We start from the raw sequence: 13279 nt of genomic DNA on the forward strand, positions 1-13279 counted from the left end.
AAGAGAGACTAAACTACCGTCAGACAAATAATGATTTAGGCCACTCTGCCCTGAGGGCAGAGGAATGTCACTTGACTTCAAAATATTCACCAAAAATACAAATTCCACTGGAATCCAATACAAACTGCTGTGTCTCGTTCAGCCAGTATAGGACCACATTTGGGAGCAATTTCGAATCAATCGGTCCAAAGACCTGAAAGCTATTGAAAAAATCTGATGACGTTTTCATGAAAAATGGCGACTTTTCACTAAAATATTCACCAAAAATACAGAGAATGTTACTTCAGCCCTGGGACCAGAAGAGAGACTAAACTAACGTCAGACAAATAATGATTTAGGCCACTCTGCCCTGAAGGTAGAGGAATCTCACTTGACTTCAAAATATTCACCAAAAATACAAAATCCACCGGAATCCAATACAAACTGCTGTGTCTCGTTCAGCCAGTATAGGACCACATTTGGGAGTGTTTTCGAGTCAATCGGTTAAAAGACCTGGAAGCTATTGAAAAAATCTGCCGACGTTTTCATGAAAAATGGCGACTTTTCACTAAAATATTCACCAAAAATACAGAAAATGTTACTTCAGCCCGGGGACCAGAAGAGAGACTAAACTACCGTCAGACAAATAATGATTTAGGCCACTCTGCCCTGAAGGCAGAGGAATGTCACTTGACTTCAAAATATTCACCAAAACTACAAATTCCACTGGAATCCAATAAAAACTGCTGTGTCTCGTTCAGCCAGTATAGGACCACATTTGGGAGCGATTTCGAATAAATCGGTCCAAAGACCTGAAAGCTATTGAAAAAATCGGATGACGTTATCATGAAAAATGGCCACTTTTCACTAAAATATTCACCAAAAATACAAATTCCACCAGAATCCAATAGAATCTGCTGTGTCTCGTTCAGCCAGTATAGGACCACATTTGGGAGCAATTTCGAATCAATCGGTCCAAAGACCTGAAAGCTATTGAAAAAATCTGATGACGTTTTCATGAAAAATGGCGACTTTTCACTAAAATATTCACCACAAATACAGAGAATGTTACTTCAGCCCTGGGACCAGAAGAGAGACTAAACTAACGTCAGACAAATAATGATTTAGGCCACTCTGCCCTGAGGGTAGAGGAATGTCACTTGACTTCAAAATATTCACCAAAAATACAAAATCCACCGGAATCCAATACAAACTGCTGTGTCTCGTTCAGCCAGTATAGGACCACATTTGGGAGTGTTTTCGAGTCAATCGGTTAAAAGACCTGGAAGCTATTGAAAAAATCGGCCGACGTTTTCATGAAAAATGGCGACTTTTCACTAAAATATTCACCAAAAATACAGAAAATGTTACTTCAGCCCTGGGACCAGAAGAGAGACTAAACTACCGTCAGACAAATAATGATTTAGGCCACTCTGCCCTGAGGGCAGAGGAATGTCACTTGACTTCAAAATATTCACCAAAAATACAAATTCCACCGGAATCCAATACAAACTGCTGTGTCTCGTTCAGCCAGTATAAGACCACATTTGGGAGCGATTTCGAATCAATCGGTCCAAAGACCTGGAAGCTATTGAAAAAATCGGCCGACGTTTTCATGAAAAATGGCCACTTTTCACTAAAATATTCACCAAAAATACAAATTCCACAGGAATCCAATACAAACTGCTGTGTCTCTTTCAGCCAGCATAGGACCACATTTGGGAGTGATTTCGAGTCAATCGGTTAAAAGACCTGGAAGCTATTGAAAAAATCGGCCGACGTTTTCATGAAAAATGGGGACTTTTCACTAAAATATTCACCAAAAATACAAATTCCACCGGAATCCAATAAAAAACTGCTGTGTCTCTGTTATGTCTGAAAACATGCAGTTTGTCTTCATAATGTGTCCTGTTGGACTCTGGTAGGTTATGATGTACGGCAAGGTCGTAAAATGTAAGGTGTGCGTCAGTTCAGTAAACGCAACAAACGAAGCAACACGTTGTGGTCATTGACTCCTGCACGAACACAATATTTGGCGAACGAGGATGTCTGAACTCGCCTTACCGCCTCCTCCACCTTTCCTACCTGTTCCCGGCGACCCAGCTGTTCCCTGGGATCGGTGGCTGCGGTCATTTGAGGATTATCTGCTGGCGTTGGGACACACGGACCTAGCGGAGGCCAGGAAGTGTGCGCTCCTACGCCATTGCCTCGGGCAGGAGGGACAGCGAGTCTTCGCCACGCTCACCTTATTGGACGATAAGTACGCCACAGCTACGGCCGCTTTGAAGGCACACTTCAGCTCCGGGAGAAGCCGGCGGATGTACCGCTTCGAGTTTCGTCAGAGGACCCAAAAGCCGGGTGAGACCGTTGCCCACTTCGTGTCAGCTTTACGTGAGCTGGCTAGGCTTTGTGACTTTGGAGGATGGAATTGTAGTTGACCAGTTAATAGAGAAAACGTCATGCAACCAACTGAGGGAGAGACTTTTATTAGAGCCAGACTCCATGACACTAGCAGATGCTGTAGTGATTGGAAAACAGTTGGAAACGGCCCTAGCGGAGGCGCGCAAGTTCGGCCGCGCAGTGCACGACCCGATGACGTCATCACCGCCGTCAGTTCATCATACAGAGACTGCAGAGTCAAACGACGGGGTGAGTGACAGTTTGGATGTACAGAGAGTGGACAGGGGGCCCAGAGAGAGTGGGGCCAAGAGCTGTAGCAACTGTGGCTCCTCTAAACATGCTGCCAGAGATCAATCATGCCCTGCTCGGGGAAAACGTTGCCGCAACTGCAGCAAGTTGAACCATTTTGCACGCTGCTGTCGCTCTTCCCCCGCTTCCCATGATACTGCTGCTGTCCCCATAAACACTGTTCAGACCTCACAGCCTGCCTTCAAACATTGCACATGCCGTGTGGGCACAGCTCTAATCCCGCTCCTCGTGGACACAGGAGCCAAAGTGTCAATCCTGAACAAATGCACATATGACCGCTTCTTCAGTCAGGTGCCTCTGGAAGCAGCAGTTAAACCCCTGTTGGGCTACGGCCATTCTCCCATCTCCACTCTGGGCGTGGCTTGCCTTCCCGTCAGATATGATCAACAATGTGCGCCTAACACCAAGTTCTGCATCACCCGGAGTGGAGCGAACATTATGGGCCTAGATTTGTTCCTTGCCCTGGGTTTTGCTGTGAGTGATGCTAGAGGCCAGCATGTCCTGCAGGTCGCCACCTCCTGGCCTGACCGCTACCCACAACTGTTCAACGGGCTGGGCCGCATGACAGGATTTGTACACCAGCCTACGGTTGACCAGTCAGTCCGCCCTGTCATCCAGCCTCTACGGCGCATTCCTCTGGCTCTCCGTGACGCAGTGGAGGCCGAGCTGCAGCGCCTGGTGGGGGCAGACGTCGTCGAGCCTGTCAACGCCTCGCCATGGGTGTCGAACCTGGTGATAGCTAAGAAAAAGGGGGGCGGACTGCGACTCTGTGTGGACCTCACAGACGTGAACAAAGCCATCATCCCCGACAAGTACCCCCTGCCTACGGCTGAGGAACTCACTAGCCATTTCCACGGCTCCACTGTCTTCAGTAAGATGGACCTACGAAATGGCTACCTGCAGGTTCCTCTGACACGACCCAGCATGGACCTTACAGCGTTTGTCACGCACATGGGGGTCTTCAGATTCAAACGCATGGCATTTGGACTCTCATCAGCCCCGAGCTGCTTTCAGAAGATAATGTCACTCATACTGGCCGGTATCCAGGGTGTCTCCATCTACCTGGATGACGTGGTCGTGCATGCACCCTCCACCACACTGCATGATGCTCGCCTGGTGCAAGTCTTTCAGCGTTTCGAACAGCATGGGGTCACACTGAACGCTGAAAAGTGCATGTTCGGGGTTGAGGAAGTCGAGTTCCTGGGCTTCAGGCTCTCGAAGGAGGGCATCACCCCGATTATGTCCCACACTGAAGCCATTCTGTCCCTCCCAGACCCGCAGTCACCATCCCAGCTGTCTTCCTTCCTGGGGATGGCCGCCTACTATCTCAGGTTCATGCCACACTTCTCTGATTCAACAGCTCCCTTGCGCCGGCTGCTCAGGAAGGAGGCTGCGTGGGACTGGACCCCGGCCTGCCATGAAGCCGTGCGCGTCATCAAACAGCAGCTCACGTCCCCGCCCACACTGACCCATTTCAGCCTGACTGCGCCCACCTTGGTCACCTGTGATGCTTCTGGGGTGGCGCTGGGTGCTGTCCTCTCCCAGACTCAAGACGGGGTGGAATGCCCGGTAGCTTTCGCCTCACGAGCACTTACTCCAGCGGAGCAGAAGTATTCGGTGGGGGAGAGGGAGGCTCTGGCCTGTCTGTGGGCTTGCGAACGCTGGCATGTTTATTTATACGGGAGGGCTTTCACCATTCGCACAGACCACCAAGCGCTGACGGCACTGCTGGCGACCCAAGGCTCGGGGCACAGGCCTATGAGACTGCTAAGGTGGGCTGACAGGCTGAACCAGTACAACTTCAGTCTGGAGTTTGTGCCTGGGCGGGCCAACACAGTGGCCGACCTCCTGTCGAGGGCTGTGTCGGTGACGAAGGAGATGGGTGGGGTGTCATCAGACCCAGAGAGCGACGAAGACTGGGTCCACATCCTGCATGGGCCCCTCAGCTCAGCAGTCACCCTGGCGGAGCTGCAGCAGGCCTCAGCTGCTGATGAGGCCCTCACGACTCTCCGCACCTACGTCCGGGACGGCTGGCCTGCCAAAGTGGATGATAGGCTGCTTCCCTACTACCGCTTCCGCAACGAGCTCTCCTGCTGGGGGGCTGTGTGCCTAGCTCGCGGTCACCGTGCGGTCATTCCAGAGACTCTCAGGTCCAGAGTACATGGCACATGAGGGGCACCTTGGGGTGGTCAAGGTAAAGCAGCGCTGCCGGGATACAGTTTGGTGGCCCCACATAGACTCTGACGTTGAGGAGCTGGTGCGTAACTGCGCCTGCTGCCTTCTGAGTGGGAAAACAGGCCAGCCCGCCACAGCCCCTCTCACCCCAACCCCTTGGCCGTCTTCACCCTGGGAACATATCCAGGTCGACATCTGCGGTGAACTTCACGGGGCGCCTGCTCATGCCCGGTACCTGCTGGTGGTGCACGATCTTCATTCGAAATGGCCAGAGGTTTTCCAATTGAGCTCCATCACCGTGCACTCCATCGTCGACCGCCTGGACAACCTGTTTGGGCGCTGGGGCCTCCCGGGTGTGGTCACAACAGATAACGGGCCCCAATTCACATCAGCAGAGTTCGCAGAGTTTCTCACGCTGCGGTCCATCAAGCACATCAGGACGGCAGTGTATCACCCAGAGAGTAATGGAGGGGTGGAAAGACTGAATAAAACTCTCAAAAATGGTATCCGAGCCTGTCTGGAGGAAGGGAAGACCTTCAGCGACGCTCTCAACCAAACTCTCCTGACCATCCGGGCATCCAAACATTCCACCACTGGAGTGTCACCTGCATTGCTAATGATTGGACGTGAACTAAAGCAACCACTGGACTGCTTGAGAGCTGAGCCACCTCCTGCACGTGGGAGCCCAGGGCTCCAGAAAGCCAGAGCTCAGGTGAAACATTCGCAGGCTCGGATGAAAGAGAAGTACGATGCCACACGTAGAGTGCAGACCCCCTCACTTTCAGCAGGGGATTGGGTCAGGATCAAACGCCTCCACCGCCAAAATAAGCTGCAGTCATACTGGTCAGAGCCCCTGCGGGTGACTAAGCAGCTGGGGCCGGCCACTTACAGACTGGAGAACGGGACTCGTTGGCACTCAAACCGCCTGCACAGAGTTGCAAGCCCCACTGTACCAGCCTCACCTCTGTCGCCGGCAGCTCTAGGTTGGCAGCCCCGGCCAGGAGGTAATCGGGTGGCAGGGGACCCACCAGCGCCACTCGACGCAGCTTCAGGGCCAGCACGCCCTCAGAGAATGAGGGCCCCGCCTGTCTGGCATGGGGACTATGTGACAGGGTGACATTTCAGCAGTGATGTACGGCAAGGTCGTAAAATGTAAGGTGTGCGTCAGTTCAGTAAACGCAACAAACGAAGCAACACGTTGTGGTCATTGACTCCTGCACGAACACAATAGTCTCGTTCAGCCAGTGTAAGACCACACTTGGGAACGATTTCGAGTCAATCGGTCCAAAGACCTGGAAACTATTGAAAAAATCTGCCGACGTTTTCATGAAAAATGTTGACTTTTCACAAAAATATTCACCAAAAATACAAATTCCACCGGAATCCAATAAAAACTGCTGTGTCTCATTCAGCCAGTATAGGACCACATTTGGGAGTGATTTCGAGTCAATCGGTTAAAAGACTTGGAAGCTATTGAAAAAATCGGCCGACATTTTCATGAAAAATGGCGACTTTTCACTAAAATATTCACCAAAAATACAAATTCCACCGGAATCCAATAAAAACTGCTGTGTCTCGTTCAGCGAGTATAGGACCACATTTGGGAGCGATTTCGAGTCAATCGGTCCAAAGACCTGGAAGCTATTGAAAAAATAGGCCGACGTTTTCATGAAAAATGGCCACTTTTCACTAAAATATTCACCAAAAATACAAATTCCACCGGAATCCAATAAAAACTGCTGTGTCTTGTTCAGCCAGTATAGGACCACATTTGGGAGTGATTTCGAGTCAATCGGTTAAAAGACCTGGAAGCTATTGAAAAAATCGGCCGACGTTTTCATGAAAAATGGCGACTTTTCACTAAAATATTCACCAAAAATACAGAAAATGTTACTTCAGCCCTGGGACCAGAAGAGAGACTAAACTAACGTCAGACAAATAATGATTTAGGCCACTCTGCCCTGAGGGCAGAGGAATGTCACTTGACTTCAAAATATTCACCAAAAATACAAATTCCACCGGAATCCAATAAAAACTGCTGTGTCTCGTTCAGCCAGTATAGGACCACATTTGTGAGCGATTTCGAGTCAATCGGTCCAAAGCCCTGAAAGCTATTGAAAAAATCGGATGACGTTTTCATGAAAAATGGCCACTCTTCACTAAAATATTCACCAAAAATACAAATTCCACCGGAATCCAATAGAATCTGCTGTGTCTCGTTCAGCCAGTATAGGACCACATTTGGGAGTGATTTCGAGTCAATCGGTTAAAAGACTTGGAAGCTATTGAAAAAATCTGCCGACGTTTTCATGAAAAATGGCCACTTTTCACTAAAATATTCACCAAAAATACAGAAAATGTTACTTCAGCCCTGGGACCAGAAGAGAGACTAAACTACCGTCAGACAAATAATGATTTAGGCCACTCTGCCCTGAGGGCAGAGGAATGTCACTTGACTTCAAAATATTCACCAAAAATACAAATTCCACCGGAATCCAATAAAAACTGCTGTGTCTCGTTCAGCCAGTATAGGACCACATTTGGGAGCAATTTCGAGTCAATCGGTCCAAAGACCTGGAAGCTATTGAAAAAATCGTCCAACGTTTTCATGAAAAATGCCCACTTTTCACCAAAATATTCACCAAAAATACAAATTCCACCGGAATCCAATAAAAACTGCTGTGTCTCGTTCAGCCAGTATAGGACCACATTTGGGAGCAATTTCGAGTCAATCGGTCCAAAGACCTGGAAGCTATTGAAAAAATCGGCCCACGTTTTCATGAAAAATGCCCACTTTTCACCAAAATATTCACCAAAAATACAAATTCCACCGGAATCCAATAAACCTTCATGTAAAAGAATAATTACGACGAAAAGCCACTTTTAAGATTCACCGTAGTCTCGTTTTCAGGTCAAACTCATTTCCAATGGTGTGCAGGGGCAACTTTACGGTAGCATTAAAATCGTTATTTTTAAAACACTAAGAAGACTCGACACAACATGAAACTTTGCTCATAGCATCACCAGGGTCTCTACACATGAGCATTGAGAACATCGTTTGTGTACACAAAGTTTACTAAAAAGAAGGTTTTTGAACAACTCACGTTAGCTTTAGCTTGCTCCGCTCGTCGCCGTCCTGCCAGACGAGATGCGTCGATCCCCGATCCCCGGCGTAACATGGAGCTTTCTCCTCAATGTTACGCCGCACTCGGGGATCGACGCATTTCGACTGGCAGGACGGCCACTGCTACTGCTAACGTGAGCTGTTCAAAAACCTTCTTTTTAGTAAACTCTATGTACACAAACGATGTTCTCAATGCTCGTGTTCATGTGTAGAGACCCTGGTGATGCTACAAGCAAAGTTTCATGTTGTGTCGAGTCTTCTTAGTGTTTTAAAAATAGCCAGTTTGATGCTACCGTAAAGTTGCCCCTGCACACCATTGAAAATGAGTTTGACCCGGAAACGAAACTACGGTGAATCTTAAAAGTAGCTTTTTCGTCGTAATTATGCTTTTACATGAAGGTTTGACTCAAACACATTCACAAAAAAAGCCTAGGTTTCATTTTGGCGAGAGTTTCACTTTAACCTCCTCCTGGACCGACAAAACTGGCTATTCTGAGCCATAGCACGTACTGATCTTAAAGTAAATGTGTGTACAGGTGTACTCAGTGACAAACGGATAGCCACTACAAAAGTTAAAGTAAGGTGACCTAATGACACAAACATTACGTAACAACAGAACGGAACAAGTAACAAGGAACAAGAGAACAACCCCTCCCACACCCCCCACCTCCCTTAGCATAAGCGTCTCCCCAAACGAGACGCGTGCTGGTCCCATCTTCTACCTAAACTCTCTGCTAAACCTAAACCAAAGCTCCGTCAGAGGTATGTGACATACCACTCGGTTATTTGCTTAGACTAAGGAGCGTCAATATTTGAAAGAAAAACATTGTATATTGTATTATTGTTGATACAAAAATAGAAAGAAAAAAAAACAGAAAGAATTAAAATATATAAATGATAAGAACAAATAAATTAACAGACAAATAAAAATAAATAAATAAATAAAAAAAATAAATAAAATGAAAGTGGCGCTATACCTTAGACCACAGCATCTGGGGTAACAGACTTCTTAATACTTGCATTGACAAAGTCCATGGCTGAGTCCAGATCATCAAATGTGTGCGTTGATCCGCCTGGTAGGGTTATCTTCAGGACGGCCGGGAAAAGAAGTCCAAACTTTGTACCGGGGCAGGAGTGGAGCTGCCGCTTCACCCCTGCAAAGGCAGCGCGTTTCTTGGAGACAGACGCAGTGTAGTCAGGAAAAATGAAAAGCTTTTTCCCCTCGTAGAGAAGTGGAGAGACCCGGGACATCTCACCGGCACGCAAAATTTCATTACGGACATGGAAGTAGTGGATCCTGATGATGAAAGGATGGGGCGCCTCTCCCTCTCTAGGTTTTGCGCGGAGGGTGCGGTGAGCTCAGTCAAGCAGTGGCATCTCATCCAGCTTCAATGTGTCCTTTAGGAGTTGCGCAATAAAGTTGGTCAGTCGAGGGCCCTCCACGCCTTCCGGGACACCAATCAAACGGATGTTATATCTCCTCGACCTCCCCTCTAGGTCCTCGCATTTGTCATTCAGTATTTTCACCTGGGCTTTCAGGGAATTCACTGTTGAGTCCAGCCTGGACAGCTCGGTGCCGTTGTCAGTGCATGCGCGCTCCAGCTCGTGCATGGTCTGGTCATGGGCATTTAGCCGCTGTAGCATAGGTTCAACTGTATTTTCCAACTCTTGTTTTACTGAAGTGATCTCAGAATGAAGGTCAAAAGCCAGTGAGTCAATTCTTCCGCATATATCACCTTTCATGCGGGGGGGAGCATTCGCTCAAGCCGGTCCCAGTCAGGAAAGTTAGCATCTAGCTTCGGTGGGGAGTCCGGGTCAGTCGAGGGCAAGGCCTTAGCGCAGCCTCCTCGTGATGACTCTGTCTTCGGGCGAGTAGAGGTCATGGTCGACTCAGGAGTGCGAAAGGTGTTCCAAAATCAAGTCAGGGGAAACTAAATTAAAGGTATCAACAAGTATCTAATGATAAAAGACACTCAAAATTTCAAAAATAGTCACAGACTCCAGGAGCAACTGAGAAAAATGTCTCACATGGCGATGGTCGGACATGCCCCCCCAGAGATGCTTTTTAAGGTAAACATCCATTTTGCTTTTTAAGCCCAGAGATCAGTGATTATTATGAAATGGCATTAACTGAAATATAGATCAATAATATTTTACCTTCAAGTTTTGTAACTAGGACCTTCAGCTGAAAGTCAGCAGTGTTTTAAAGAATCCATAATATTAAAGATTGTATTGCTGTATTGTTGCTTTCGCACCAGGTCCTTGCTCTCTGTTTGCTGTTTGTGAAGGAGAGCTAATGCCGGTCGTCCTGGAACATCGTGGATGGTTCTTTGGTGATAATGTCTACAGTCCACATCGTTGTCTCTCTGGCCAATGCATGTGACAATAACATGCTGAGCATCTGAAATAGTTTCCTGCAGGCAGCTAGCCAGCCAGTGGCTGATAGAGGAGCTGGAGAGAGGCTATCAGGCTGGTGGCTAGCAGATGCAGGAGCTGGCTGGAGGCTGAAGCTTGGGCTGAGAGCTGGGAGCCCGGGACTGAGGGTTGGCAGACTCCATGATAAGCCCAGTGTGGGAGCTCGGAGACTGGAGAGTAGTGGGCTGAGAATCAGTCAGATTTTCAGGGATGTTTGAAAATTCTGTAGCCCAATCAGACTGAAAATTCTGCAGCAGAAGAAGGGCAAAAGACAACACAAAACCTGATAACACATATAACACACACACAATAAACCAAAATGACAGGACCCTGACAATAAACTAAATAAACTCACCAACAGTCTTTATCTTTCCACAATCACAACTGGTTGGATCGAAATAAATCTAAAATTCACAGAGTAAGATGTAAAAATATTGCGGCTCTACACAATGTCTTTGCTCGTTCTCGATTCTCTCTCCCTCCTCTGTTGCTTCATGCCTCTCGTGTCCCCGCCTGATTTGTCTTCTTGTCCCAGGAGTCATAGTTCTGGTCAGAGCCGCTGTAAATCACCTCCATACTCTATCCCGTCTTCAAACTGGCATCTGTTGGTCTCAGAGGCTGTGTTCAGTCCCAGTCTGGTGTCCAGGCATGATTGAGCCCCACTGTCCTTGGTGACTCCCCCATCATCTGAGGTTGCTGTGCGGGCAGACTCGTTCAGCTAATAGGGCCACTTAGCTCCACAACTACCTGAGCTACTTGCTAACGGTAGGTAGTAGCAAGTCCAGTATAGTGAGCAGCAGTAAGCAGTTGTGCTGCCCCCTGTGGTTTTGGAGCTACCTTCGAATTCTGGCCCTTTCAGGGGTCATCTGTTTGGCAAGCTCGGTCAGTCACGCTACCAGCAGAACACACACATACACATAGCCTTATTGCAAAGGATCATGGTCCCAGAGCTGATCCCATATTTGCCCACTGTCCAAATTGTTACCAAGGAAAGGACAAAACCCTTTAGCTAAAACTCAAGGGGCAGTCTACCTCAGAATATCCCAGCCAACCACAGGCCTAATTTAGTCAACATCATTTTAGCCAATCCTTTTATAAACTATAGTGGACTACAACATAATGAATACTATCAACTAAAAATGTCATTAGTTGTCAGTATGAAGCACCTGCTGGATCTAAAGCTGATAAACTGCACCCTTGATTCCTACTGATTCAACAGATCTTATTGTTTGAAAACAACTAGTCCACGGTGCAGACACATCTAATGTGTGTGTCTGTGTTGTGTACCTCTGTCTTCATCAGAATGCACTGAACATCACCCGTGTGTTGGTTTAAATAGCCATACCAACTTCAGGCACTTTGTGTTGGCCCTGCTGACACTCCGCCAAGTGTCAAATTAAATAACATCAATGTATTTATATAGCCTAAAATCACATCACATTGCCTCAAGGGGCTTTACAATCTGTACAGTGAATGACGTGTGTGGTTGTTTTAAAATGTGAGGTGTATTTTCACGAGTTGTAATTTTTATTAATAATTATACAGAATGAGGTCAGTGGATGAATCTGGTCAGCAACAGAAGTCCCCACTTCTCCATTAAAGTTTAAGTTTTTAATCATACATGAATATTGAATTAGTATTTATTAGGTTTTGAATAGAGGAAACAGCTTCTTATGAGCCACTTTTTTGTTTTAAATGTAACGTAGCAACCCTCAGGCCCAGCCCCAACTCACAATCTTTACCAGATGGCTAAATCAGTAACAGGCAGAAAGACTGTGTGATGGGAGGGAAGATGATTAAAGCAAAGTCATAATAAGAGATTGATATTAAAATACCAATGTAACAGAAGAATATTTTAACATTGCAGACAAAACCAACTAACTTGTGGAGGAAGAAGATCAGGAGGCTGAGCGGACCGGGCCCTGCACCCAGCTCTGGCGACGGCGATGCAGAGGGACCCTCGCCAGTTTCAACTTGATGATGAAATGTTTTAGGATAGTTAGTTATGGTTAGTGTTAGTTAATGGGTGGTTATTTCAGTTTTTAGATAATTATCTAAATGTGATAGTGACTGTGTAAATACATATGTATGTAGTTGTATATTCTTCTTTAAATGGCAGTGACTTTTCCAGTGATTTCCATTTCATTCATTGTTAAATGTATTATTTTCTTGTTTTAGATTATAATTTTATGAATTCTATTATTAATACTTTAATATATGAATTGTTTAATATAGTATAGTAATAGTATAGTAATATAGTATATAGTATATAGTGATTTGAACAAACCTGTTTCAGACATATGTAATTCACATTATTTTGTTGCTTTAAGCAGTGATATAACCTCTCTTTTATGCAGTATAACAGGGGAACCATGTGGTATAGTTGAAGTGTGCACCAAGAGATGAACGATGTGACACATAGAGTTTTCAGACACCTCTGGAAAGTGCCTTAGCCATCACGTAAGACAGCAGATACTGTAGGTGGTACCCAGAAAAAAAAAAACACGTTAAGAATTTTTTTTTTTCAAGAAGTAATTTCTTTTAATACAGAATTTTAAAACATAAATATCTAAATGATGAAGTTTACGACTGAGGTTCACTTCCTGTAATGGCTCGGGGGTGTTGCTGGAATACATCTATAAGCCACTTTTAAAGAATGTGAATGGTTGATCATTGGAGACAGCAGGTTGTGTTCATCATTTTTTTGCACCGTTTCCTCACCTCGAGGGAAACAGGAGTCCCAATTTCATACACACTAATTGTATAGCATGCATTGTCGAACTATGCTGTTAACCTACAATAAATAATAGACTTCATTTTTTTGTGCCAGAAATGATAAAATATGTGTACCAAAGCACACCAATCACACTGCCAACT

The sequence above is a fragment of the Pagrus major genome, chromosome 4 (genome assembly GCF_040436345.1).
Source record: "Pagrus major chromosome 4, Pma_NU_1.0".
Lineage (NCBI taxonomy): Eukaryota > Metazoa > Chordata > Actinopteri > Spariformes > Sparidae > Pagrus > Pagrus major.